The sequence below is a fragment of the Oryzias latipes genome, chromosome 17 (assembly GCF_002234675.1).
Source record: "Oryzias latipes chromosome 17, ASM223467v1".
In the NCBI taxonomy this organism is placed as follows: domain Eukaryota; kingdom Metazoa; phylum Chordata; class Actinopteri; order Beloniformes; family Adrianichthyidae; genus Oryzias; species Oryzias latipes.
The window spans coordinates 9,939,044-9,964,528 of NC_019875.2; the positions used below are offsets into that span (position 1 = coordinate 9,939,044).

At 40.9% G+C, this 25,485-nt stretch overlaps 1 protein-coding gene and 1 long non-coding RNA gene across 2 annotated transcripts in view; both read right to left on the reverse strand.

The window, feature by feature from the left end:
* The window catches only part of kcnq3 (potassium voltage-gated channel subfamily Q member 3), a 108,002-nt gene that overhangs the window by 55,469 nt on the left and 27,048 nt on the right, over positions 1–25,485 (reverse strand). The gene's annotated exons all lie outside the window — the stretch shown is intronic.
* Positions 120–1,396, reverse strand: LOC110016813. The gene is made up of 3 exons (XR_002292150.2): positions 1,153–1,396; positions 325–413; positions 120–163 (listed from the first exon to the last, which is right to left on the reverse strand). It is a non-coding gene; the product is annotated as an uncharacterized LOC110016813 (long non-coding RNA).

Genomic DNA, 25,485 nt, shown 5'->3' on the forward strand with positions numbered 1-25,485 from the left:
AGAAAAACTTCACCTTCTGGATTTGTATCTTCGGCCAGACAAATTTCCAACACACCAAGGTTTGGGTTTTTCAACACGAGATCAAAAACCTGCTCATCAACTTCTGTCTTTGAGTCATCAAACACTTTCAAGTCCAAGGTTGGGATGTTGAACTTTTTGGCAGCTGTGAACACAGCAAAATTATGTTTAAAATACAGCACAGAAATTAACTTTAAATTAAAAAGCAATTAAAAAAATCTGTTTGCATCACAGCTGACAGTTTATCCACAAAGTTGACTGATTCCTGTAAAGAAAAATGCTGGAAATTGTGATGTTTCCACTCACCACATTCCCAAAAGGATTTGTAGGTCAGCTGACCTTCAAACTATTTTTTTTTTGGCGTTCGACATGTTCACGCACAGCTTGCATCTTTCCTGGTGGGAAAAAATATACATATTACAAAAAAGAAAAAACATTACAACACCAAAAGGTACCAACACAGCATTTATTCAGATCTAAGCCCTGTTCCAAATAAATTAATACATTTTAAAATAGTAATGGCAAATATACAGTTCACACTAGCTGCCACAGCAATGTTGCTACATTTGCAAAACTGCTAAAAAAAACACTGACGACAATGCACTGGCTTCTAAGGGCCTACAGATTTATTTCTTGGAAGTTCATTTAAAAAAAATATTTTTTCCTGGTTTATAGATGAGTTTTTGGTATGGGAAATCGTGACAAATATCTGGAATCACGGACCTCCATTTAAAAAAAATAATCTGCAGGGGAATGATCAAAAGCACAGTGTAAACTTCGCTTGACCAACAATGAGCGATCATGACAACCTAAACAGTCTCTGTCACTGTCTTGCATTCGAGAAATGGTGGCTGCGCGCGCATTGTATATATTTCAATGTATTTAACGGAACGCGGTAAAACACCAATAAAAACAACAGCTTAATTTATTTAATGGCTGCATTTAGCTGAACTTCAACGGCTGAGGCTAACCGTTACTAGCAAACTCCCGCTCGTAGTTTTCCATCTCCTCACAGGCACATACACGGTGGAACAGCAGCATTCCACTACAAAAAAAGTTATTCCTTACAGATAAAATAACCGAACCCGCTTAAAACAAGTTTACAACTTATTTTTGAGCAATTAGCAGACTTACCTCAGTCACAGCCTCTATCTTCCTCCGGCCGCTGCGGGATAACAAAATGGCGGAAGAAACGAAACTTAAGGAAGTAGAGTGGGCGTGGTCTCGCTGGATTACTCCAACATATTTCCTCTACGTTTTTACACCTACTTAAATAAAAATTACTGATGGTAACTACGAAAAAAGTACTCTCTCATTTTTCCTGTGTAGGTACAAAAGCTAAAAGGTACTAATATGTACACATAATGTAACGTAGTAACAGAGAAATTTACTTTTTTATGAGAATGTATGCTTAGAAAGAAAATAACTTAAATTAACAGCTCAAAGACTAGAAATTTAAATTGAACTTAGGCCAAGTTAAAGTACACCATATAAGGTTAAAAACATCAAATAATTTTGTCTACATTGTGCTTTTGCTCTAAATTAAAGGCAAAACTTAAAACAGCTCTTAGATAAGTAAAAAAAAAAAACACAGGCTCACACTAATATATGTTTAAAAGTTATTATCTTGATGCTCTGCACAATCAATAAAATATAATGTGCTTGTGTACTGTTCAGAACTAGTCATAAAAGATGTGTGGTCTCTTAAATATATTTGGTTATTTTGTGCATCTTTTCCAAATAACCAACACGTATTAAATGATTTTGGGTGACGTTTCATACACTTTGAATTATTACTTTTGTCACACAAGTGATTGTACCTTTGTTTGTGGAATAAAGGGTCCAAATATGGGCCCTCTGATGGTTGGAAACATATTTGTACCTTTTTTATCCTTAAATGGTACATATGAGTACCCCAAGGTATAATTATGACTCACTTAGGGTACAAATTCACCATTTGTACCCTAAGTGTTCACAAACGTACCCCAACCGTACCCTTTTTTCTGACAGTGAAAACAACACGTAAGGCTATGTAAAGGTGAAGTTGGTGAGATGCAGGCCATTACTTTTTTGACACCCCCGATTCTGCAGACTCTACAAGGAGTCCATTAGTTCATGTTGTTCACGTGTGTCTGCTCCTCAGATGCCGATACTTCATGACACACACTTCAATGGTACGTTCCATTGTCTCTGATGTCCCATAACCCTTGTGCTATCTTAGATGACCCCACCCTTACATTGACGTGTTCTCCCTACCATGACAAAGGTGGACAAAGGTGGAAAGATTTCATGTAATCCATGGACACCAGTGAAGATCACAAATCATTGAAGAAAAAAGGTTCAGGGCACTGTCTAGTGGAGATGACCCAACTCCCAATGTTAAAGTGCCTAGGATAGCACAAGGGTTAAGGTGACTGCACAAAGCTCAAGGAAACTGCAAGACGCACCTTTAAGATGCGACGACTTCTCCCTACGACCCTCCACAGGCCAGGACAACCCAAAAAAAACATAGCCTCCATCCAGGTGCACGTGACAAAGGTTTTAATAGACGTCAAGTCTTTACGTTCTCAAATGTTCATCGAAAAATGCTTTCAAAATAATTCCAATGAAATTTTGTTTGCAGGAAACAAAAATAATAAACTGAGATTTATATATTTTTTTTGTTGAAGAATGAAGCCAGTTGTGCGCAAGAAGGAGAAAGAATCTAGAAAATAGTTTACATTTGTTATGTGCAGCTAATGACCCAACGTAAATGAGGTTTTGTTTTTGTTTTGTCCCATCAGCTCAAACCTTTCTGATCCAGCGCTGTAACTGTTTATCACAGCAGAAAAGGCAGAAGGCAGCAAAGCTTTTCCAGCCGATGACAGCTTAGCTCTGGGCTCCGGGAACCTTTTTCCTTCAGTTAGTTTTTAATTGGAGTCTGCTATTCTGCTCCAGCTGCGTCTCTTCTTCTGGAGGCTCGTTTTTTTTCGTTTCATCACCAACTTCTTCGTCTGCACGAAACTAAACACAAAGGAGCAAACGCTCTCCTGAAGACGAAAACATCACACCGCCTATGAACCGACAACTGACAGCCTGTCCATTCTATCTGTTGCAGAACTATGCTGCTTCAGTGAGTGTACAGGAAAAAAAGCTTAGCTTTTTAAATTGGAGGGGGGGGGCGCTCTTTCAGATTATTTGGTAAAATAATCTTTTGGACCTTTTGCAAATAAAAACTTTTCAACAACGATCCTCACATGAAAAACGGCTTTTGTGTTTGGATGTGTAAATAATTTTCAATAACCTGAGGAATAAAACAGTATAATGTGTGATGTATTCAAATAAAAGCCACATTTTACTGTTTTAGGACTATCTAACCTAAAATGCTGTTTAGATAGAGACATGAAATAAAGAAAAGCAGATGAACAAAATAAGCTTTTTTAACAGATAAAAAAAATTAAACAACCAATCAGTTTGCACTTCTATGTGAAATTATTCCACCATTGCAAATTTCATTTAACATTTCATAGTCAGTTGCTCCAAAGCAACACAAAATAAGCTGAATGCTCTATGTCTGCTTTAATAACAGCTCTAGTTGGACATCATTATGAACTTGTGCTTATTTTTGTCAAAGACCCCAACCCTTACAGCTGATTTGGAAAAATAAACTGCATCCACTGCTAATTGGCGTTTTTTACCTTTAAAGACGAGAAAAGACTGCCACCTTCAACCCACAGTTTTTCATACTTGTTACTTCTAAGCAGCAAAGCAGGAACACTTAAGAATTTTACGATGTATATGTTGAGACAACCAAACCTGCTGCTTGCTGCAGCGCCACCTGTTTTGGGGGGATTTCCGGGGAAACACATTGACAAAGATTGAAAGTGATTTTTGACTTTCAGATCATATTTAGGGTAAATTATTTAGCTCAAAGAACATAAAATTCTTGATATCTGAGTTGTAAAAGCAACACTGTTTGTCCTGCAAAGTGCTGACACGTGCTTCTAGGTCTGGTGATTTTGCTATTTTGTCCTCACTTCCCCGATGTGTCTGTTACCCACAAAGCAAAGCACTGCAGCGTTTGGCATTTTAGTTTCCATGGAAACTGGAAAACCTTTTGCTGATTTACCCCCCCCACACACACACACACACACACACACACACATAAACACACTCACTATCTATCCACCATGTAGTTTTATGTTTCTGAGCTGTGACCTGCTCACTGCCTTAGGAGTAAATATGCGATTAGAAGGCCGGCCGCAGAAAAGCTGAGCTCACCGCTCCCTTTTCGGGGAGTTTACTGTAACTGCTAGTCTTTGCAGAAATGCTGAGTCATGCTGCTTCATTTCAGACTATTTGTCAAAGACAGACCAGCTTCTTCCTTCTGTCGGATTTTCAAGACAAAAGTAGGAGGAGCTTTTCTTGCACAAATGCATGTTTTCTGTCACACCTGAGACCCTCAGATGGATTCACCTGGACACCTTGGTGAGTTTGGCCTCTGCTGTTCTGAGGCTCCACCCAAAATACCCCTGAAAAGGAGGCGATTCCCAAGACACACAAAAAGTGCTCAATTAGCAGGGCTTTTATTGTGAAAGGGTTGCACAAAAGCTACATTCAAATCAGAAGAGATTCATTAAAGCAGTTTAGAGTTAATTAAACTGCAGACAAATAAACACTGACTTCAAAAGTATCAATAAATAAATTAATAACACATATTTGTCCTATAGAAATACACCAAAGTGTCTATCTGGAACAACATTTTCAAGGAATATTAATAGGCAAATAAATGTACTATTTTTTTTCTCTTTTAAACCTATAAGTTCATAAAGAAATGAGTGAGAGAGACTTCTGCAGCAGCAGATCCATGAAAAAGCTGCTCTTCAAACGTTTCTCACAGCCTTCTAGCAGGTCTTGAGTTCCCTCCTCTTTCTGTGACCTTCAGTGACATAAATGAACCGCATGAACCCTCTCAGCTGTTTTAACAGTTTGTGCAGAAAATGTTCCCGGGATGAGAAACGCTGAAGCTGCTGCTCCTCCAGACGAGGAGCAGAAAACTCTCAGGTGCAGCTGCCCCCTCGTGGGTTCATGGGTGGAGGAGCGTGTATGGAGAGAAATTAGACTCAGTCGGATTTGTGCGTGCGTAATTCTTGATTTGTGCGTAAATTAGGATTCGTGTATGCATATTTTTGCTTTGTGCGTGCGTAAATTTGGATTTGTGCGTGATTTGTTACTCACATAATACGTTTTGTGTATAAGTTAAAAAAATATCAAATGAAAAAAATACAAAATTCAATTTATGAATGCACAAATTAAGATTACAACAGCTTGAAACTACTTACACACACACACACACGTCTTTTAAAAAACGCACGAATCCCTTGTTACGCACACACGAAGCCAAAGTTACGCACGGATCTACCGTGAGACTGTTTTCACGTCTCACAAATTCGTCCGTAAGTGCTGCGTTTAAATACCAGTGGAATGCTCGGTCATTAGAATTTTCCAATCAGCCTTCCCTTCTAAACGTATCCAGACAATGACTCAATCAATACATGAAGACAGTAGATGTTAGTGTTGAACATAGAGGCTACTTACTTCGGGGCGCTGACCACCGAGATGGGCCGCCATTCTTCCCGTGACTCTCTCATTCTGACTGCCTTTGATTTTTCCGGAAGAAAAAACAGTGCCCCCTACTGGTCGTTCCTGTTACGCATTTTGTGTCAATTCGGTGTCTCGGAGAATAATATACTTTTAATATATATATTAGCGTTTAAAAATGAACGTCATATTCTCAGATAATAATTTTTATTTTCCTTTAAAGTTTTTTTAACCCTGCTTCACCCACTGAAGGAAATACGTTTAGAAGGGAAGGCTGATTGGAAAATTCTAATGACCGAGCATTCCACTGGTATTTAAACGCAGCACTTACGGACGAATTTGTGAGACGTGAAAACAGTCTCACGGTAGATCCGTGCGTAGCTTTGGCTTCGTGTGTGCGTAACAAGGGATTCGTGCGTGTTTTTTAAAGATGTGTGTGTGTAAGTAGTTTCAAGCTGTTGTAATCTTAATTTGTGCATACGTAAATTGGATTTTGTATTTTTTTCATTTTATATTTTTTTAACTTATACACAAAAACGTATTATGTGAGTAACAAACCACGCACAAATCCAAATTTATGCACAAATCCTAATTTAGGCACGCACAAAGCAAGAATATGCATACACAAATCCTAATTTACGCACAAATCAAGAATTACGCACGCACAAATCCGACTGAGTCTAATTTCTCTCCATAAGCGTGGGACTCGAGATTGTGGAAGATGGACTTGGGATCGCTTCGGCGGAGGTTTAGAACACACCTTTATGTTTCACAGGGGAAACATTAAAAAAACGGACCTCTATGTGTCATATGTATTCACAGACTTTATCTTATGCTAGATTTGAGTTGATTAGGCAAAAGCAGGAGCATGTTCTTTAAATGAAGAACCAAAAGTCTGGTTTTCCTTCCAGCAGAGGAAGAGGAGAGTGGGTGATGAAGAGCGTCAGCTCTCTGCTCAGACAGTTACATAAAAACAGACGGTGGTGGGTTTGGCTGCTTCAGGAACATGAAGGCAGCGTTTCCTCCCGTGTGCTCTGCATCCTAATGATGCTGTCCTGTGGACTCAGCAGTGTGCGTTTGTGTGTCTGTGTTTGTGTGTGTGTGGAGGGGGGATAAGTAAGGGCAGAGGCGGCGGGCAGAATGGAGCCGACAGACGCAGGCCTCCCCCACAGAATTTCTCTGGTTTTTATTGGCAAATTGAGTTCAAAGAAAAGCCAGTAAACAAAAGAGGAAGGAGGCGTCTTCCAGGAGCAGCCCAGATGAAGCGGTGCAGATGGCGGCAGGAAGAACGGGGGTGTCGCCGAGCCAAACATCAGGCACGACGGGCGCGAGGTGAGAGTCCGTGAAAGTTCTGGCAGGTTAAGACATTTTAAGGGAAGGGAACCACTATGATCAAACATTTAAAACCAATAGAAATGGTCCAAAGAAATCTGCAGAAAAAAACCCACCATGTACTTTTATGAACAAACTGTGTCATTACTGAAAACACGCCAAGAAAAGGCAAAAAGAAAGCATCTAACAATTACCTATAGCGCAGAGTTACTGGTTAATTTATAATTATCATAAATTAACTTTAACCTTCGATCTTTAAAAGAATTAGAGGTAAAAATGTAAAAACTGCAAAACATCATTCTCCAGGACGCACTTTCTGCTGAGCGGCAGTAGGTCATTAGAAAGTCACCTCTGAGTTGTGGGTGGGACTGATGACGCAGAGCAACTCTGCACCCACTTCCCATCATTCATCTGATTGCAGGGTCTCCTGCCATCTTACAGCCCCACACCCCCAATTGAACATTAGTGGTGCGACAAAAATGGCGAGCAATCCAGCCGTACAGGTTTGATCCAGGTGCGATCCTTGGTGTGGGGATGGCGGGTCACTCTCCCTCCTTTTTACATTCCATCATCCATTTTAGAAGAACATAAACAGTCACTTTAGTACAGGTGTTAGCTCACCTTTATACAAATAGTTTGTGTGATTGAATGAAATATTTCACACTAGTTGGTTTGAATGCATAAGTATGTGTGTGTGAACACTATTTGTTTTGTGTACATGTTGACGTGGACATTTTTGGAGCCAACAGGTGTGCTTCTAACATTTGAATGTGTGTGTGGACAGGCCCCGCCCTTTTAGACTTACATCTTACATCTGAACCTCACCGTAATGATAACCATCCAGAAACTTGTTGCTTTATGCTGCTTCATGGTTGTACACCCCCCCCCCCCCCTTCTATAATCACCCTCCTACCCCCCCACCCCCCACCCTCTCCAATATCACCTCTCTCTTCTTTCCTATTCCGTCCGGTCCAACACAAAAGATTTTCAAATATAATTAAAATTAAATAAAGAGGGGTTTATTCAGACATACCTCTAGTTTGTAAGTAGATTCAAAACCCCTGTTGATAAAATAAAATATGTCCAACACAAGAGGCCTTCAGCTCTCATCTGTTTCCTCAGCTGTTGAACAGGACAAGTTAAAAAATATGCAATTTTGTACTTAATTTTCTTTTTAGATAATGCCAAAAGAAAAATGTTAAAAACACCAGAAACATCATTTTCATCAAAAACACCAGAAACATCATTTTCATCGGAGTGGGTCTTTAAACTACAGGAAACCCAGACATGGCAAATATGCCAATGAGCTTGATCTTTTATTTGTACTCATGTACGAGGAAAAGTAAATCCTCATAGTCAGACCTATAAAACTACTAAATAAAGAGAGAATTTATAGGTGTAATGGGAATAAATGTCATCAGATCCTTACCTCTCCTGCTAATATTTGCTCCATTCTAGGGTCATAAATTTAGCAACAAACAGAAAATTATGTAAAAGCTAACTAATCTTCATTAAAACACAATCTATAATAAATACAAAAAAGATTTATTTTTCCTTTTCCTGAGTTCTTCAGAAAACATTTACAGCCTGATGCTGGAGCTGAAGATCTGTTCCAGCTCAGCATCAGCTGATCACCGCAGTTTAGGGAGAAACATCACGCTTGTTTGCAAAACACCCTCTCCGATCGGACGAGGAGCTGAACCGGCAGCTCCGTGGAATATTCCCCATGATGCACTCTGCCGCCGCATGAAGTTATTGTCCCAGCAGGTAAACACAGCTGAGGCTGGGGAAATGAGGAAGGAGGGAGGGGAAGGGGGTGGCCCCACAAGCAGAGCTAATAATTACAGTAATGGGGGGGGGGTTTAAAACAGATGCAGCTGCCATCCCACCCCCCACACCAGAATAACCCAAGAGCTCATCACTGGTTTCCAGAAGTAAAATATCCTGTGCAGACACAGCGATACTTGTTCATTCTAAAGCTTGGAATCTTTCATATTTTAAAATTTTCCTTTTTTAGGACTTTTTTTTTTTAACAATGACTGTTGCTTCTCTTCCTGTAGCTCGCATGTTAGCAGTAGAGCTAACAAAACTCTACTCAAGTAAAACTATAAAAAAGTCCATGCAGTCGTTTATCCTCTTTGGACCCAAGCTCTTTTTTGATGTGCCTTTTTCTATTTGGCAGTCACATGACCCCAAGGTCAAAATCCACTACAGTGGCAATAAAACCCACAATGCTATGGCCTCTAATGTGGACGCCAGCTATCAAGAGGTTAAAGAGAACCACGTATAGAGATGTGTTTCATGCTACAAGCTAAAATTAAAGTTTTAATGTTGACGTAACTGATGAAGCATCAAACAGGTAGGATCTTCAGAGTTTTCTTCACATAAAATGTTCTCATTTCCTTTGCATGACTTATAAAGTTTGCTTCTATTAAAAGCAAATGTTCCAGTTTCTGGATCCAGAAGTGCAAGGATCTATGCAAACATGAAGGCCAAAAAAAAGCTTTATTTATCATGTCATTTGGAGCAGAACCAACTAGATCACTATGAGACAAACTCCTGTGTTGGACGTCCTCGTGGTTGGAGCGAGTGTCCGTCACAGGTTCACCCAGAGACAGAGAGGAGTGTTTTTGTGGAACCTTCCAGAACCCACAGCTCTGTTGGACTTTGATCAAAATGAGAGACACAACACCCGCTGCCACAGAACCAACCCGCCACACAAAACGTGCGGCAATTGAACGCACTTTGAAAAATTAAACTGGGTTGAACTTTGACCAATCAGGGACTAGGATTTGCTAGTGATGTATGGATGGCGTCCATTTTGGTTAAGTGCCAACCATTTGAAAATTGATTATGAAGGAGAAATTAATAATTGCAGTTTGTGCCCGACTGGAATTATGACACCAAGTCTCTCCTAAGAATAGATTTTTAAACGAAAAAACCTGGAGCAAGATTCCCCAGATTTGCATTGCCCTGACATTTTAAACTAAACCTCTTCCATCTGTGAGTCCAGTAAGAACGCCATATGCCAGAAGCGCCTTCAAGAACCCCCGTTCAGTGTGTTCTTGAAGACGTGACACACACCCGGGTACGCAGCATCAGCTGCGATGGTTTCAGCTCCTCTTCCCAGCTTCAGTGAAGCAGCTGCTCCTACTCCAGCTCTTTCCTTTAAGCATCAATCATGTTCTGATCTTTCACAAGTGGAATCCTCAGTTCAGACTTAAACCCATTCCTGTTTCCACGTAAAACTTCAGCAGGAAGCCTGTCCTCCCTCCACATCAGAAAAATGCCTCCACAGCGCTCAGCTCTGCCAGCTGATTCGCTCCGGCGTCTTCAGGGCCGCCCGCCGCACGAAAGACTGCACGGGAAGGTGAGGAGAGCAGAGAGCAGAGGAGGCTGCAGTCAGAGTCTGCTGTAGACCTGAAAACAAACATCTTCAGGGATAAATGAAGGATGCGTCTTCAGTCCTAAACTGTGGGTGTCTGTCAGAGAAACGAATCTGGAACCAGCAGAAACAAAGTCTCTGAGTGAGGCAGAACTAGACGAACACTTGAGGACCTTCAGTTCCTCATCCCACCATGGAACAGATCTAACTCAAGTGGAAAACTCCAATGGTTCTGTTTTGCACAGAGACAGAAGCTGAGAGCTTCTGGGCCGGTCCTCTAAGCAGAATCCCATCTTCTAACAGACAATCATGAAAGCTCCCATAATCTGGATTTAATCTGGAGTAGGCCTGCACAATATATCGCAAATTTATCGTTATCGCAATATCCAGCTCTGCAATATACATATCGCAAAAGACGGCGAAAATCCTTAAAAATCCTTAAATGTGTTCAAACAATCTTATGGCAGCTTGAGCAATCAAATAAATTCCTTTATGCATTTGACCAATCAGATGGAGGCCTATTATGTTAGATGTTTGTCACCTATGTCGATGACGGTCATTAAGGGAATAATTTTTAAACCCTTGCAATGAAATGGGAATGATGTTTTTGATTATTTTGCTATTTGTTTATATACCGCAAATTATATCGTTTATCGAGCATCTCAGAGTCTCTGAAGAACACAAAGCAGGCAGAAGAAAGCAGCTTCTTCCAGCTCACGCTCCAGAGGAAATCTAGATCATACATCTGGGATTCTAGAGATGCTGTGCCTCCAAACACACAGAAAACAAACTTTAGAACATTTTCCTCTTTCATCAAATACAAGAGTCTGTCATTTTCTATTTAAATCATTCAACGTTGAGATGAAATAACAGCAGATTGAAGGGGATTTTTTTATTTTATTTCTGAGTAAACCCACACATTTAAAATACATCTTTTTTTTTGTTTCAATTTAATTTTGGAATTTCAGATGTTTCCAGAACATTCATATCGGTTGTGCATCTGGATGTTTGTAGTTAAGCGATCAAACAGGATTTGGACTACAAATCCCAGATGATTTCAAATCCAGGTGTGATCAGGTCAAAGTTTTTTTTTTTGCGTGCCTGACTCAAAGTCCCAGACAAAACCTTCCTTTTTTGTTGTTTCACAGTTTCCTCCGTTTGTTGTCATATTTTTTGAGCTGCACCTTGGAAGCAGATTAAACAACATTTATGCTGTCTGTCTGCAGCTGAGGATCATCAGGTTCATCTGTCACAGCGTCCTCCTGATTTACTTTTCCCCTCCTTCATCCTGTCTTCCTTTCATGGCTGTCTGCTTATCCCCCTCCCTGCTTACAAATGCATTTCCACACCTGCTGCTCTTCCTTTCCACAGAATGTAAGACGATGTCACATTTATGACATAGAAAGAAAGCATCAAGTTTGTTGGACCTTACTTTAACCCCTCCCCTCCCTTTTTTTCTGGGATGCCTTTGAGCCAGAACCTCTGCTGGTGGTTCACATCCACCCACTTCAGCTCCTGCTGTTCTTTTTGCTGTTCTCTCTGTTTGGAATCCAAATCTGCTACCCTGGACTCTTATTGTGTAACCCACTTAAATAACTTAATGCCCTTATTTTGAAACAAGAAACTCCGTATATAACAAAAAGGTGAAACAATAAATTAAGTAAACATATTTTTGGGTTTGGATCAAATTTAGTCATTAACTCTGTTCAGGTTAATCTGTACATTCAGAGTCAAACATGTTGAGGTCATTTATGAACTCAGTGAGTTTAATAATCAAAAAGACAGAAGAGAACTCAAAGCCTGAGTGGGACACCAAAATGACCGCGGTTCTGTTAGTGGTGAACCTAATGTTGCTCCTCCTTCAGAAGACTGTCACATAAAGTGTTTTTTTTTAATAATTTAATGTAATTATCAGACAGAAGAAGCTTGATAACTTTTCTTAATGGTTGCATTTAATCAAACACAGAATTCCTTCAGTCGATGTCCTCAGAAAAGGAGAAAAAACTTTCAAATACTCCCTGAAAGCCCTGACACGCCTTTATTCAAATGACTTGCGACCTCGCTGCTGTGAATGGATCTTGATCCATTTTTATCCTCATTTCTGCTCAACCACATCAGCACACTTCTGCTCCCACTGATGTAATTATCCAAGGTCATTTACCAGCAGCTAATTACTCGGCTTGGCCGGAGCGCAGTGCGGGGAACCACTGCTGAAGGCTCTCTGGGCCAAACATGGACTTGATCTTCTGCCACCGACCTCTGCGGGTCGTCCGGGGGACGGCTGCAACTCAGCAAAGTTCAGAAAGACTGTGCGGAATTTGAGGGTCCGTTAAAGAAACCAGAGACTGTAACACATGTTCAGGTCTTCAAAGAAACAAGATGAGAGGAGTTTAAAATAATATGGATATGGTTTAAAAAAGGTAAAATAAAGCAAGGTACAACAACGGTAATCTCAGTGGTGAATTGGGGATCAACAGCACCAATTATCTTTGTCAAATCAATGACTGTTAAATGTGATCTGAATTTCTTTTTTTGGTAAGAATAAATGAAGAACAGGCTGTGCAAGACGCTCGTCTTTTTTAACACTCTCGCCTCACAGCCAGAAGGCTCCTCAGTGGGTTCAAGCTGGGTTCTTTCTGTGTGGAGTGGGCGTGTGTGGGTTTTCTCCAGGCCAAAAAAAAATGCTTCGTAGGGGGTCTGAATGTGAGTGTGTGGCGGTGCACAAGCTCCGCCTTTGCACAACAAACCCTGGGATAGGCTCCAGCAACCTGATGACCCCAAAAGAAATTCAGAGTTCTGAAAAAAGAATGGATAGATGAATGGACTTGTACTTTCATTTGTAATAAAATTATTTAAACCGCCAACTAATAATTTCCAACTACAAGGTTGGATTGATGCACTTAACTCACATTTGAAAAAGACATTTACGATTACTAATTTATGATGGTTCAACTACTCACTGACCCCCAAGCCACTTATTCTATCTCTGCTATGGAAAAATGCTGTTTATTTTATGTGAGCATTTAAAAATGTCATTGTTCCAGTTTAAATGCACATTTTTGTACAAAGTATTTTTTAAAACCTGCTTAGATTTAGATCGGCTCCTCATTCAAAACGATTTAAATAGAGAAAAACTCAGAAATGCCATGGTTTTCATCGAAGAGGGTCTTTACATTTACCATTAATCATTGTATTTTTGTCTTGCATCAAAAAAATAAACAATAGCAGATTCCGTGATGACAAACTGAACCATTTCTGGAATTTTTGATGTAATTTATTTTAATGTAACTTTCTGATTGCATGACGCACCATTTCTATTTTAGTTTTCGAATTAGATAAAAAAGATTATTTATTCCTTTTTTAATTCTTAGAAACTTAATTTACAATTCTGTCCCAAAAAGGCTTGATTTAGGAAAAAAGTGCAAGACTTTGGTGAGATTTTTCTTTTTGTAGAGTTAACTTGATAATTTATCAGTGCATGCTCAAGAAAACTAACTCAATTCATACTAACTCAGGTCAGTATCTGTGTAGTATAAATGAACTATAAAGCATGACGAAGCACAAAAATTGATCTTAGTTCTTCCCTGATGGAGAACAGAGCCGTCCTCCTGAAGATCATCCGTTGTTTTGGGTTTAGATCAGGAAATCTCTGCATGTCAGGATGAGACGATAATAAACTAGTTTATAGAAGCTCCTCTCTGCAAACAAACTCTGCAACTTGCTGCACCCTTACTTTATTTTGGTAAATGTATTTATTTTTTTTGGTTGGGGTTGCCTAGCAACTGAGCTTCTTTGTTGAGCAAGGCTGTGTCATCGTGCTGAAGCTAGTGCGCACACGCACACACACCCTGATCAGAGCAAGCACACACACCACCTCACTAAAAATAGGCGGTGTGTTGAAAGAGTCAGCATACTCCTGTTGTCTCCAGGGAAACGCGGCGTTACAGCTCTGTGTTTTCTGTACTGGAAAAGACGTTCCTCCGATTCTACACCAAATGATTTATTTTAAATTGAGTGTGTGGGATATTTGAAGGCTTTAAAAGTACAAAATCAGCAGATAATGAACAAAAAGCTTCCAGTTCTCAGGTCAACAAAGAGCCAGATGCTCTTGGTAACCATAGCAACAAGTCCAGAGGCCAGAGGGGGAAGTAAAAGTTGCCTGAGGAGGAAGATCCGCTTATCTCTCGCTCCCGGGTAAACGCCTCGGCTCAGAGAGGAAGATGAGACCGATTTCGGTTGATAATGGAGACAACAGTTTAGCCTCCATCAAAAGATGGAGAAAAAAAAACAGTAAGGGAAAAAGGGTAACTTTTTTTAGCATCTTGAAAGGAAATTCAGCTGTACCAAAGTACTAAAGTTTCGGCCAAAAAAAAAGCCCACACCATGACATCAAACAGCAAAAGTGAATGAAAAGCTGGAAATGAAAGCAGCAGCATATTCTGCAGCTAAGCGTAAAGTGAAATCATTGCTATAATGATCAACAAGTTTCTCATTAAAAGGCCTGCAGCTAAATAATAATTCCTCTCAGTAGGAGGCGATGTTACACGAAAGGAGAACTAAACTGTGATTTTTTTTTTATGGTTACATCAACAAACAAATGATTTATCACACAAATGAAAATGGACACAAAGAAAATAAAAACTTTTGTTTGTAATCGTTTAACTTCTGTGTTTTCATCCACGTGCTGAGGTAGAGCGGTTGACCTCGGATTGGTTGATTGGATGTTTACAAAGTATCGTTGAGCAAGACAACTGAACCCTGCATTGTTCATGGTTGTTATAAGTTGGCACCAAATGTTCAGTAGCCATCAGTGTGTGAATGTGCATGGGTGAATGGGACTGTGACTGCAAGGCACTTTGGGCCATCAGGGAAGGTAGAAAAGAGCTATACCACGCAAAATCAATTTATTGAGCTTTTAAGTGTATTATAATGTTCATTCTTCATGAAAAAAACAAAAAAACAAAGTGGAATATTGATCTGTTCACTAAAAACCTGCACTTTGAGCACCAGCCCTTTCCAATCCACGAAAACAAGCGGGTTCTCATGAGCTAATGAAGACCAGTGGGAACAGTCCCTTCCAGGAAATGGAATGCACTGCCAGCTCCGCTCCCAGGCTAACACAAACGCACTGCTTTTTTCTGCTCGTCTTTTTTCTATGATTTTTTTCATGAACTCCACATTCTTCTTTCCTGTTGTTAGGCAAACGTTAAAGGGGGCATTGAAAAGGCAATGGGGCGACCCAATCATTTGACGCATCCTTTGTGAACGCTTTGTTCGTGATGTTAAAAAATGTCTCAACATCTGCAGACAACACCAATCCGTCATCATCAGCTGTTTGTTTGAAGATTTTTTCTTCAAGATTGTCTTTAGCTTCACCCATTTCATAAACAACAAGGTTCTCTGTTGACTTCTCTTTGTTGGTGCAAGGAGATACAGTCAGGACCATAAATAATTGGACAGAGACACAATCTTTCTAATTTTGTTTTCTGTACATTACCACAGTGAATTTTAAATAAAACAACTCAGATGCCATTGAATTGCAGACTTTCAGCTTTTATTGCATGGGTTGAACAAAAAGATTGCATAAAAATGTGAAAAACTAAAGCATTTTTTTAAACACAATCCCTTCATTTCATGGGCTTGTAAGTAATTGGACAAATGAAATAACTGAAAACAAAATGGCCATTACTAATATTTGGTTGAAATCCCTTTGTTGGCAATGACAGCCTGAAGTCTTGAACTCATGGACATCACCAGATGCTGGTTTTTCTCCTTCTGGATGCTCTGCCAGGCCTTTACTGCAGCAGCTTTCAGTTGCTGTTTGTTTGTGGGCCTTTCTGTCAGAAGTTTAGTCTTCAACAAGTGAAAAGCATGCTCAATTGGGTTAAGATCAGGTGACTGGCTTGGCCATTCAAGAATATTGTACTTCTTTGCTTTAATAAAGTCCTGAGTTGCTTTGGCTGTATGTTTTGGGTTGTTGTCCATCTGTATTCTGAAACGCTGCCCAATCAGTTTGGCTGCATTCACCTGGATCTGCTCAGACAGTATGTCTCTAAACACCTCAGCATTCATTTTGGCTGCTTCTGTCCTGTGTCACGTCATCAATAAACACTAGTGTCCCAGTGCCACTAGCAGCCATGCACGCCCAGACCATCACACTGCCTCCACAGTGTTTTACTGATGATGTAGTGTGCTTTGGATCATACATACTTTTCTCTTGCCATCATTCTGGTAGAGGTTGATTTTGGTAGAGGTTGATTTTGGTTTCATCTATCCAAAGAATGTTTTTCCAGAACTGTGCTGGCTTTTTTAGATGATTTTTAGTAAAGTCCAATCTAGCCTTCTTATTCTTGAGGCTTATGAGTGGCTTGCATCTTGCAGTGTACCCTCTGTATCTACATTCATGCAGTTTTCTTTTTAAGGTAGACTTGGATATTGATACGCCAACCTCCTGGAAAGTGTTGTTCACTTGGTTGTCTGTTGTGAACGGGTTCCTCTTCACTATGGAAATGATTCTGCCATCATCCACCACTGTTGTCTTCCGTGGACGTCCAGGTCTTTTTGCGTTGCTGAGTTCACCAGTGCTTTCTTTCTTTCTCAGGATGTACCACACTGTTGATTTTGCCTCTCCTAATACTGTAGCCATTTCTCGCATGTTTTTTTTTTTCTGTTTCTCAGCTTAATGATGGCTCCTTTCACCTGCATGTAGAGCTCCTTTGACCGCATGTTGTCTGTTCACAGCAAAATCTTCATAATGCAAGCACGAGTCCTCTAATCAACTCCAGGGCTTTTATCTGCTTCACTCATAATGACAAAGGAATTGCCCACACCTTCCCATGCAATAGCATGGATGTCAATTGTCCAATTACTTACGAGCCCATTAAATGAAGGGATTGTGTTTAAAAAATGCTTTAGTTTTTCACATTTTTATGCAATCTTCTTGTTCAACCCATGGAATAAAAGCTGAAAGTATGCACTTCAATGGCATCTGAGTTGTTTTATTTAAAATTTACTGTGGTAATGGACAGAAACAAAATTGGAAAGAATGTGTCTCTGTCCAAATATTTATGGTCCTGACTGCAGCAGAGTGGGGTGACCGTTATCCGGTATGTTTGTCTTATAGGAGTTCACGGTAGGCCTGTGAGCTCCTGCGAGACACACATCTCCCACGATGGCCCATCCAAAGTCGAGTCACTGGGCATAAGGTGCTTCATGAGGGCCATTTACTTGATGGTGTACCTTGTGAGCCAGTTTAATTTCTCTACCAAGGAGTGGGAGAATTTCTGTTGACAAGTCGAGAGATGGTCTTTGAGTGGATGCTTGAGTCAGATAAGGTTGGGCGGCTGCAGCTTCTGGAGTTGGTATTTCACTAATGTTGTCTGGGGTATGATTACACTCAGTATGCGCAAAGAGGGGCATAGACACTAGGCCATTGATGTCTTCTTCATTAAAATTAAATGCTCTCCACCCTGTTTTGTCGATTGTACCAGAGTATGTTCTTAGAGTATATGGGAGGGCTTCACCAAACTGATCGAATATGTCAAAATTGGTTATCTAAGATTGCATATAATCTTCTCTTCCTTTCAGGGACTGATTTGACAAAGCAAATCTTTGACCAGGGTTTACCATGCAGATCTTGCCCACATACCTCAGTACAGTTCAAGGTAGTCACTATGGAGCTTGAGAGATCGGACTCCCTGCCGTGCACATTCGTTGTCCGGCTTTCCACTTTCCAGTTCTGAAGCATAAAGCTGGGATATATTTTCATCTCTGCATGGTCAAACCAAACAAAATAAGAAAATGGTGGATAATGAACTTTGTAGTCTTGCTTTATACTTCGACCCTTTGCTTTCAATGACTACTGCAGTCTATGCGGGAGCTTCTCGACAATTAAAGTGTCCAAAAAATTCAGGCCAGGAAGATATCCCTCATTTTTTGCTGCACTGAGGTCCAAGAGGTCAGCAAGCTCCTGTAAAAGTTGATTGTCTTTAGGAGAAATTCTAGGAAAATTCTCGAAATGTTTGAAAGGAAAAGCTTCAATAGCTTCCATTGAGCCATAATTTCTGTCCAGTCTATGACACAAACGATGAAGACCATCTTCTGAATTGTTAACATGAACAGCTCTGATCCTTAAGGCATGTTGGAGAGATTCACCACTAAGCCACGTAGTGAGTAGGTCAAGTTCTTCACTGCCTTTCAGACTTAAATCTTTTGTGGCGTTGCGGAACATTGATTTCCGAGCCACATAACTCTCAGCTCGGTTAGCCCTGACATCAGCAGATCACGACACGAGAGTAAAGCAGCAAGGTTAGAGATTTCAGAAGGTCTCTGTGGTGTTGAGGATGGAGCATTAACGGGTTGGCTGGGTGAGTGAGGTGGGGATGCTTTTGGTTACGGTGTTGACGTTTTGACGGTGTTGCTCATGTGGCCATAAGTGGGTGACAGAGGGTTTTGTCTGCTTGTGGATTGTGTTCCTTCTGTATCTCTATTTTTGTTGTCTTCCCTCTTCTTCTCTGTTTGGGTTGTTGTGAAAATGGCTGCTTAAATAGTCCTCAGTGAGTCTCTCTGTGGCTTTTGTCACTGGAAGTTCTGACAGAAAACTCTGTTCCATGACAGCTGTTTCTAGAACTCTGGCTTCAGCGAGCGCTGCTTCAGCTTCTGCTTCTTGTTTCAGAGCACTGGGTTTAGCCTCCATGCGTGCCTTTTCAATCTATCTATTTGGTGTTTAACGTACTCTGCTCAAGTGCGGGCAGCTTCAGCTTTAGTTTGTGCTTGGGCTGCAGCTAGGCAAGCAGCTGAACTACTGGAACGATGTGAAGAAGAGGATTTGCATTCCTTATTAGTTGTTGGGGACAATTAATAAAGCATAAAATTATCTTCATGATATTTTTTTCAATGTGCTAAACACATATCGCATACATTGGTGTTCCTTAGGGGTCAACTTGACCCCGGGCTGTTTTAGCTGTGTGAAACTTGTCTGTCTGCAAGTGCAGACTTGATACTTTTGAGTTGATAAATAACAAAGAGGTGGGGAAAAAAACTATTCCCACAAGAACTTTGATGTGGGAAACAACATGACTGGTGAACTCCTGCCAAAATGAGGAAGCCAATGTAGTCTTGTGAGTTGATATCATCAAAGTCTTTCCAACTACTCATGCCTTAATAATCATTGAGATGATAATTTTAGAGGCCATGGTGCAGTGGTAGGGCGTTGACCTCCAATTGTAATATTGTGGGTTCGATTCCCGCCACGTAGGCGGCTATGTGTCAAAGTGTCCTTCGCCAGGACACTGAATCCCACCTTGCCCCTGGTGGAAGGTTGGCGCCAGTGTTCGGCAGCGGAGCCGCCATCAATGTGTGAATGTGTGTGTGAATGTGTGAATGGGTTTGTGACTGTAAAGCGCTTTGGGCCTTCAAGGAAGTGAGAAAGCGCTCTGTAAGTATACGCCTTTTTTTAACCATTCAAGTAAAATATTTTCAATTGATGCTTATATGAAGCACTCGAATAATGACTTTGTCTTCAACATGGCTGACTGTGTGACTGGCGGAAAACACTCTTAGCAGAACGTCTACCTTGTTGTTGAAGTGAGTAGAGGGATCATAATTTTCCATCTTTGGTGCCAACGTGACATTAGGGAAGCGGGAAATAATATTCTCATGAGAATTTTCACGCACCATGGGCAAGAATGTGTGTGTTACCTACTGTACTCACACCTGCCGGTCCCAAGGCCGGATAACAAAAAAGGAAGTGTGAGTGAGACATTATGGTGACCAACCCCAAATATGTTACACAAAAATTAGATATAAATACGTAAATAAATATGTTTTTTGGAGGAAATGGGGGGGGGGGGGGTCACCAAGTCAGTCAATATGCTTCATTCTGTGAGTCATGAATGTGCACCCCAAAATTTGGATGACAGATATTCAACATACACTAACTTCTAAAACTGAAAGTTTGACCTGATGGTGGCACTGTAACAAAGGTCATATCATCACCAAAACCAATAGGGTTCAAACTCTTGTGGTCATCAATGTTGTCAGTAAATTTGAGAAGATTGGAATGAAAAATTTTCAAGATACATTAATTCTAATTTAAAAGTTTTTTCTACTGGTGGCACTAGAGAACAGGTCAACTCACTGATCTGTTTCATTATCAAAGGGTTATCTATGTATTCAACAAATAAACAATGTGCCTGACACCAAAAAAGTGGTTAACAATTACATGTAAATAATTTTCTGAAGGCAAATATCCCTGGGGTCAAATTGACCCCAAGGGTGAAATGTGTTAATAATATCTGAGGATAATACGAGGGTTAAAAATCCAACTCTGAGTTGTGGGGACGGTTGGAGAGGACAACCCCACCCTCCCTTCCCCTCACTATTGCTGAAAGGGAGTTTGAGGCCAGCCCACCGTATATTCTACATTACAAACACAATCTTTTCTCAACTGCATTTTTTCATTTGCTCCTGATTCACAATGATTTAAAGAAAAAAAATACTCAAATGGAATTTTAATCCTCAGTTCCTTTATATATGCCCTTCATCATGAGAAAAATGCCACAAGAACATGTTGAAAACACCAAAAACACAATTTTCATCAGAGAAGGTTTTAAAATATCAAACATTTGTGTTGATCACAGTAAACTGCCATCCGTCTGTCTCTGAGATTTGGAACTAGCCTGGGACGGAGAAGTCTGTCAGCTGCAAATGTTCTTCCAGGACTGTGCAAAGATGATCTCATCCCTGATGGAACCCAGTCATTGTTGTCCCTTTTTAATCAGACTCAAACAAAGCAAGCGGTGCAAAAAACTGTGCATTGTGCAGCATTCCGAATTAGAACTTGTGGTGCTTCATGGCCTCCATAGTTGTGTAAATCAGCATGCAACAGAAATGCAGCGTGAGATCTGCCTTCCTACTTCAACAAACCTGAATATTTCAAACCCTGACTGTGACAGTGACAAAGTGCTGAGGCACTTTTTGGATTCTGTCCGCTTACAAGCTGCATTCGGAACGCTTTCCAGAAGCCTGCATCACTGCAGCACAGCATGAAACACTGAAGAGATCATCCTTTTCTCATCTACCTCACAAAGAGGCCGCAGGAAGATTGGAAGTAGAGAGGCATGTGAGGAAAACGATAAGAGGCAGACCACAGTGCTGATGCTGATGCTAGGGGGGTGTTCAAGTAAACAGAGGGCAGGAGAGAGGCGGCAATGAAAGGCTGAGAGACGAGGACTGACGAGCGGAGCAGAGCTAACCGACAGCTGGTGGCTGCGGCTGGCAGCACTGTGACAGCAGCTGATAAAAGAGCCGAGCGCCGACCTGGAGAAGACCAAAACGCTCCTATGACGAACCAAGAAGACCTGCATTTCAGGGAAGCTAAACTGCAACCTTTGCGCACAGGTCGTCATTTTTTTAATATTCAATGTCGAGTCCCGAACACTTAAAAACTGAAAAAAACTTACACTTAAAGTCAAAAAGTGTCCCAGTTGAGTATTGTCGTCATGGCAACTATGTGATATTTTCACCTAAGGAGGTCTAAGAATTAGAATTAGAGACAAATTGTCATAAAATGAATATATAATATATACATACCTATAAATATACATACATACACTCACACACTATATATATATATATATATATATATATATATATATATATATATATATATATATATATATATATATATATATATATATATATATATATATATATATATATGCAATTAACATCACCCAGTGAGGGCCATTGGGCAAGCCCCTTAACGCTACTGCCTACCTCATAACATGAGAGACAATGAATGAGATAATGAACCACTGCGTCAGGTCTGCGTCAGGTGCCGGAGGACCAGAGTACCCTGATGGAAATTGGGCTACTGGAACAAGACGGAAATGGACTAGATGTGAGAACAAGGTTCTGTTAGAATGCTATTACTCAAGTAATCCCACCCATGTGGGTGCAGCAAGCACAGATGCCGGTTTTAAAGAGTATTTTTAACCCTTTAACACTGGATATGTTGCCAGCAACACCTAAATAACACAAACTTTTTGACATACCAAAACTCCTCGACTCCTAAATATTCATGGTGAATCAGCAGATTTTTGTAGATTGAGTAAACACTTAACCACTGTTAAGTGCTGCATATCAACGCAATGATTCGTTCTCCGCAACAGAATCTGCTCTTTGCAGTTACAGTCAACACTGACTCTACCAGATGCATGATGGGTTTTTTCTCATGGGTTTTTATTGCACATTCATGGATGTGACCAAACTGACCTCCGCTGAAGCAGATGAAAGTTGAGTGTCAAGTATGACCTCTGGACATCTTCATTCACATGGAGCAGAGTGATTGACAGCTCACAAAAAAGAAGTGTGTGTGTGGGGTGGGGGCTGATTGAGTGTTTGAGGGCAGCAAACACTTTGAGAAAGAGGTGAAGATTTTGATCAATTATTCAGGAGCCTGAGCCGGCTAGAAAATGTCAGCAGCTCTGCACATGCTCAGATGGCGCCAGAACAAACACATTCTGCAGGTCTGCGAGGCTGCAGCTCTGCGGCGTCTTCCATCCGCGCTGGGGGAAACGGTCATGGCGACAAATTAAAGCAGAAGAAGGGATTTACCACCACTACAGATTACAACCTGAATATACAAAACTCCTCTACAGCCTCTGAAATGTATTGCAGCTAGCCTTCACGTGTGACTCTCGCGGCAGTCTGTTGAAAAACTGTTTTTTAAAGTGTTGGGACAAGCCCTTTAAGGGTGATGAAGAGGAGTGCACGGAAGTGAGGCTGAGGGGCAGAAACTGTCAAGAAATCTGCTGCAATCTAGATCAGAATCTCCTTTTTACAAGATCAACAACGTTCATAAAACCCACATTGTTGGAACAGTTTACATTTCATAGAATTACTAGATTTGTTGGCTTTCAGTGATCAGCCATGAAGTAACTTCAGTTGTTCCCTTTTTTGGTAAATATATTTAAATTCTAGAATCAAGAAAGTGAACCGCAGCTGTGACTGATCTGAGCCCCAGGAAACCCACAAATACTTCAGAACCTCCTTCATGAATGTGTATATTTTTGTTTTTTATAGCTTTACACAACATTAAAAAGCTGGTTCTTTTCAAATTAATAAACAAAACAAGGTATAAATATAACTAGAGTTAAAATCATTACCTTTATGATATGCAAAAGTAACACATAAAAAAAAACAGTCCGACATCACTAGATGTTAGCCGTATCAGCATATTTACAACACCCAACCAGGTATTTTGACAGAGCGCCATGTTCCTCTCAGAGTCCTTTCAACATCAACCAGAATTAATCCACATAAGGCGCTCCGTTTTAATTTGAAGAAAATGAAGGTTATTAAGTGTCTTTAGGATACAGTAAAATAAAATCTATTCAAATCTTGATTTCATGCTAAACAGTGTGTGCAAGTGTGCAAATAAATATATAAGAATAAAAAAACGCTAATTGCCCTATTTATTAATTTATTTTGAACCAGAGTTGATCTGCCACTGGTGACAGCCAGTACGTGGTATGGATTTGCCTCAGTGCTTGTCACAGTCAGTCCATAAAGATGGCCATTTTCAAGCACAATGGATGTCCATCAGTACACGTGGCACCAGCACACCCCAAGGAGGTCAACAATCCACTTTGTTGGACACTCTGGGGGAAGAAAAGGGCAGAGCTCAGGACTCAGCCAACGCCCAAGCTGAACTCACAGAGGGAGTCTAAAAAGCTCCCCTCTCCTGCCCTAAGTGGAGGAGTTTAAGAATCTTCTTCACCAGCGAATGAAGGATCGAAAGTGAGATTGACAGGTGGGAAGGTGCAGCAGCTGCTGTAATGCAGTCTGTGTATTGATCCGTGAAGGAGTGAAGGAGGAGCCAAGCCAAAGGGCAAAGCTCCAGATTTACTGGTCAGTCTGCGTTCCTACCGCCCTCGCCTATGTTCACGAGCTCCGGGTCATGAAGGAAAGGAGAAGATCTGGATAAAAGCGGCTGAAAAGGCGTTCTTTTAGGCAAAGAGCTCCTCCATGTTTATAGAGGCCAGTTGAAGTGGCCTAGGTATCTCTATTAAATGCTTCCTGGACGCCTCCCTGGAGAGGTTTTCCACACATATGTCCCACTGGGAGGAGGCCCAGAGGAAGACTCAGGAGGAAACTGTATCACTTAGCTGGCCTGGGATTGTTTCCCTGGGGGAACAGGAAGTTTCTGCGGTGAGAGAGGTTTGGGGATCTTTGCTAAAACCACGATCCGCTCCAGATAAGCACGAAAAGATAGATGGATGGATGTAATTATTTTTAAAACCTTTACAGCATGGGGATTTATATCTGACCCGGTTCTTATCATCCCCACTGCAGCTCAATGACATGTTCGTTGAAGCATTTCTGCACATTTTCATGTTTGCTCTAAAACATTGGAGTTTTTTGCATTACTGAGCCTTCCAGCGCGGTGCCATCAGTTCTGCACATTCCATTATAAGAGTCGGAAAAATATCTGTGCGTCAAACAGTTTCCAAATCCAATTACGCCTTAAATGATCCCTTCTTGGCTACCGAGCGGGAGGAGCCAGAAGCCTGCTCTCATCCACAGCTTCACATCCATCATCTCATGACGGAGGAGAACATCACGCTTCATCAGCAGGACAGAGTCTAACTTATGGATTTTCTATTAATTCTCTCTGCTCCTTTTGTTTTTCTCTTCATGTATGTGAAGGACGCCGCAACTTAATAATATTTCTCTAAGAATAAGGTCTTAAACTAAGTTAGGTCAGTTAAAAGTTTTTTAGATTAGTTGCAATACACTCGATTGGAGGTCAAAAACAAACTATTTGGTTTAACATTGAAAGTTTACTTTTGACAGATTGAGCAGCAAGATCTATAGATTAGTCTGAAAAAGCACAAAAAAATCTTGTGAAAGATGAAGTTGCGGCGTCCTTCACACACTGAAAGTCCTCTCGTCCAGTCAGCAGTCACTGCCATCTCCCTGCCGCCGCCCCGCTGTGTCCTCCCTCACCCTTCACACGTGGATCAGCATCTCTGCCAGCGATTTGGCTGCCGCTCATGTCAAACGTTACCGGACCCCCCCCATCCGCTGATCCACTTATGATCCACGCTTCCGTGTTATCGCACCACCTGCTGCGCCTGCCCACCCCCCCCACCCCCAGCTCCTCA